Genomic DNA, 5,546 nt, shown 5'->3' on the forward strand with positions numbered 1-5,546 from the left:
TCTTGTGAATTTTTGAGTGATCTTCTCTATGCTTGGGATATCTATTAGCATTTTTTGACGCCTACATCTAGTAGAGTCAATAACAGGTATAGGTACAAAAGCAAGTAAAAGATAATACAAGAGTCAACTGATAAAATAATAGAGACCAAATAAATATTTCATCATCTAACATACTGAAGTACAAGTCAATGTCTGAAATGAATAAACTAGAACTTCTCAACAAATCTCAAATACAAATGTCTGAATAAAAGAAAACAAGACACACAGCCTTTACAACTTCTAGAATAAACTCTCAAATGTCTAACAAAAGTCTACAGTGGAGTTCAAAAGAAAAATATAACTATAATAAACGGCTGAAGCTAAAGTGCGACGCCATTAACCTGCGACTCTCCGGGCTCCTGACTCGTTACCTGAAAGGGGGAGGGACAACGAGCGTCAAAGCGCTAGCGAGCAACATCATAACCAACCCCAAAGGAAATGGCTCGTTGTATACAGAAAATACAGTTAATACATATATATATGAAATCACTGATCCTATTTAGGTCATTACAATGTGAGCATAAGTACGTCGAGCAAAATAATCCAAACAAGAAAACCCTCATGTATATATCATGTAGCTCAAATTGTAATTACCTACGTATAAGAGGATTTTAGTATTTAGGAAATTACAACACGAGCATAGGTACGTCAAGCGAAAAAATCCAAACAAAGAAACCCTCAAGTATATACCTTGTATCTGAAATTGTAAATCCCTAAATACCAAACCCAAAATCTAATACAAGAATAATAATAAAAGAAGATAAACTCATCTCAGAACTTAATTACGGTGTCATGTCACAACTCATATAAGTGTCATGTCCAGTCTATACAAGTATAAGTATCAACTCAAGGTCTAAACATGTGTCCAACACATGAACTAAACTAGATGTAGTGGATGTCCAACGCATAGACTGCATATATAAATTATCCAACACATGGACTGAATGATGAATGTCCAACACATGGACTGAATATGATGAATGTCTAACACATGGACTGAAATGGATTATAGTCCAACACGAGGACTGAACAAACTGTGTAAATATCGATGAGATAGGTGGAAAGATATACCTATACAAATTTCACACGCGTCTCGGTGTGTAAACTTAAACTCGTGTCCGCATGTCATCTCACATGTAAAGATACAAGTTAAACAACAACTTCTAATACCCATTATTCGAGGCGACTCCTCGTTCATATTAAAGCACGCAACATTAATAAACAAGCATAAACAGTTTCAGTTAAACTGAAACAACCCAAACAGATCCAAAACTAAGGAAACTAGAAAATTCCTCATCAGTCGACTCATGGGTCGACTGGGATCATCGGTCGACCAGACAGAACAAAACAGAAAAAGAAGGAAAAGCTGGAAATTTTCGTCAGTCAACTCATTGGTCGACTCATTTGTCGACTCATAAGTCGACTGATAAGTCGACTGGTAGGTCGACTGATCAGACAGATCTCCAGTTTTCATCACATGTTGTTTATTTGCAAAAGTTTAAACCTAAAATTTCTCTTCATCATTTCCGGCAATATAAATCCGATTCTAGCATATATGTGCCACACTGAAACGAGAGATAAGCATATAAAAAATATACACTAAAACCCTAAACATTTATATACATATTTAAAACGTGTTGAAATCAGTAAATCACAATATTTAACTCATGTTTAAACAAATTCTAGATATGGATCTTAATTTACAAATTCGTTTGTGAGCTTTTATAAACTGAAAACATTCGATTTTTGCATCATATGCTATAAAGATCTATTTTTATACACAAATAGTGATTTAGGCTCAATAAAACCGAAATAAAACCAAATAAAACTATACAAACAGTGGGTGTAGGGCTGGGTGAGATGTTACTCACCTCTGATGTGCTGCAAATTCCTGAATCCGTGAGAGGACGATCCCCCTTCGACAGTACCACAAAATCCCGCTAAAAACTCATCTGAAACTCCTCCAAAATCACCAAGAACGAACTAGGGTTTGAGGGGAGAGAGGGGGCTAGGGTTTCTCTAGGATCTGATGGGTTTGGGGTTGGTTTCGGGTAAAAGAAAATATATATAATATGGTTAAAACCCGAAAGAAACTCATCCAAACCCGCAACTGAAACAAATCTGGAAATCTGCCCATAAGTCAACTCATTGGTCGACTCATAAGTCGACTCATGAGTCGACTAAGCCGACATTTTCCAGATTCGTGCATGTTTTACTAATTTGTCAAAACCAATGCACAAAACTCTAGATTAAAACATTCGTACATCTCTAATAACTTGCTATCAAGTATATCTATGACCTCAAGTCATTTACCACAATAAAATTATTTATCACAAAAAAAATTCACATATCTTCATAACCAAAAATACGGGGTTTTACATATAGTGTGTGCTTACTTTATGTGGTTTGAGAATAAAAGAGAAGTAACTCCTAGGGAACCAACCGAGTTGAGAGATTCATTGAGAAATGCTTATATCTACCGATTGTTCTATGGCGGCAGAACATTTGCATATGACTACTTAAGAATGGATAGAGGTCCATGTTTTAACCTTGTTCGCATGTTACGAAAGTCTAGACTTCTTAAAGATACCATATATGTTTCCATCGAGGAGCAAGTTGCTATGTTTTTACACATAGTAGGGCATAATGCAAAAAATAGGGTTGTCGGTATAAACTTCGTACGTTCAAGCGAAACTATTAGTAGGTACTTCAATGCAGTCCTCGTGGTAATATTAAAACTGAGACCATTACTAATGAAGCAAGTGAGTGGTGAGGTATTCGATGAGTTTCATTGTAGATTAACTTGGTACCCTTGGTTTGAGGTAAAGTGGATTATTTTTCAATCATTTATATCTATACATCTTAAGGTAATATGTAATATAAAATGGTGAATTTATATATTATGTATGTTTAAATGGTCAGAACTTTATTGGTATGATTGATGGAACACACATTGATACGTCTATCCCTGATAATATAGTTGCTCGATTTCATGGTCGCAAAGATGGTCCCACACAAAATTTGCTTGTAGTTGTTACACCTAATAAGCTATTTTGTTATGTCATGTCTGGATGGGAAGGGTCCACTAATGACTTTACAATTTTGAGGGATGCATTGTCTATGCCTCCTCCAAAGAGATTGCGTTTGATAAAAGGTAATAAAATGTGAAATAAATTATAAACTATTTTATTAGTTTAAAAAGAATTTGTTAATAATTTGGTTTCATGTTAATATTGTAGATAAAATATTATCTTTACGATGTTGGATATATGACAATATCTGGTTTTATTGCACCTTATAGTGGCGTGTGCTACCATCTTAAAGAGCAAGACGATAGAGAACCATTAAACCATCGCGAGCTTTTTAAACTTTGTCACTCATCACTTTGATCAAAGACAGAGAGCACATTTGGAATTTTGAAAAATCGTTTCAAAATTCTAACATGTAGGCTTGATTTTCCATTTCAAACACAGGTCAAGATTGTTATTACATGTTGCATTCTACATAATTATATAATATCACGTCTCGCTTTCCAAAATACCGGGGAATTGGAACGTGAACAAGCCCGCGACGTATTAGATTAAGGAGAATAAATAAAAATAAACATTTCTCCTCAACCTAATACGCTAAGCGTTAAGAAATAAATGCAATGCGAAGTCACAGGTCCCCGATCACAGTTAGCAAGAATATAATAGACAAACTCAGAATAAAATAATCCATATCACAAGTGAATATCATTCAAGACATAATATTCGGGTCAAACATGCCCTTATACAAAACTGAACAACTAAATACTGGAGAAATATAAAAATACATCGTCCAACGGAAATAGAAAGGAAGTACTACAAAAGTAAACCAAGACCATCAACTAATAAAAGAAAAACTAGGCTTCGACTTCTTCTTCTGCTCTGTCTGCCAGACACTCCTGCTGAGAATCCTCTAGCTCCTGTACGATTCTAAACTGAGGTTGTCAGTCTCCTAAATCTGACGTACACCAGAGAAAATAGTTGTACGTCAGCGTGCATGACACACGGCAAGATCCCACAAGGAAGGATAGAACGATCGAAAGACCAAAACAATAACAGTAATAATAATAGAAGCATGCTACTGGAATACTAATAATCTAAATATAATTCACTACTAGAATATAATAATCAGAAGAATCCAAAAATCGATCGGATAACGAGGTCATGCAGCTAGCGATCAGACTAATCATCGAAGTAACATGGTCATGCACTAGATGAAATTAATACTTAAAAATCTACAACTCGAGACGTAGTACGTCGAGCGAAATAATCCAAACAAGGAAACCCTCATGTATATACCATATGTCTCAAATTGTAGATAATTAAATATTAACCCCAATCTTTGTATGAAAAGAAATATAACTGGTCCGTATCTCACAACAACTCGTAATCATCCAAGTAACGATGTCACATAACTAGCCATTCTATAACAGGTCACTGGTATATATCTCACACAGAGTCAATGCTCATATCATCGGATAACTGACTATTCACAAATCCCCTACGTACATCCAACCCCGTGAAACGGTTCGGTGAGAGGACTACACGCAATTCGATTTTGGCCTTGTTTGAACTCAAACAAAACTCGGGTGACGAAACGATTTCATTGACCAAGTGCGAAATGATTCACTTAGCCCAACAAACTAACCCCAGTGCAAAACAGTTCACTGGTGCGAGTCTAGAAGATATGTCAATAGCCTTATCCGATCACATGAACCATGATTTTCTCATCCCAACCCTCTTGTATTTTCAAAGTCAACAACACGCAAACATCTAGGTCTTATTCATGTCACATAGGTCACTATAGTCATAAACTCCTAACGATTCTCAATTACAACAAGGAACAATCAATGCAACTAATCATGTGCAATAATATCATAGCATATCAGATAATCAAGTCTCGGAATTATAAATCATGAACAACAACTATGTAATTCATAAAATAATTCCTTTTCCAAAATATTTTTTTAAAAATATTTCTCATTATAATAATCCAAAATATTCTCTTTTCCAGAATAAATTCTTTAAATTATTTTCTCATATACTAATTCAACATAAACCCTTCTTCAAAATAATCCCTTTTAAATTATTTATTATTATAATAATTCAAAATAATCCATTATTCCAAAATAAACTCTTTTAAATAATTCTAAAAAATATTCTTTAAGTATTCTTTTTAATATTCTCTCTTCCAAAATAAATTCTTTTTTTATTATAATAATAATTCTAAAAATAATTTTTAACTATAATAATCTATTAATTAAAATATTTTTTTCTTTGAAAATAATTCCCATCCTAACAATATCAGTTATTTTCATCTATCATCAAACAATCCACGTAGATAATAACATATTACGATATAATCTGTGCAACTAATTGATTAGATATAAATATTAAGATAACGAAGCAAAGGGAAGTGGGATCTTGCCTATGAGACAAGGGGGTTTGATGACGGGGCGGCGGTGCCACTACAGATGCGGT

The sequence above is a fragment of the Asparagus officinalis genome, unplaced genomic scaffold (assembly GCF_001876935.1).
Source record: "Asparagus officinalis unplaced genomic scaffold, Aspof.V1 AsparagusV1_Un811, whole genome shotgun sequence".
NCBI classification, from domain to species: Eukaryota; Viridiplantae; Streptophyta; class Magnoliopsida; order Asparagales; family Asparagaceae; genus Asparagus; species Asparagus officinalis.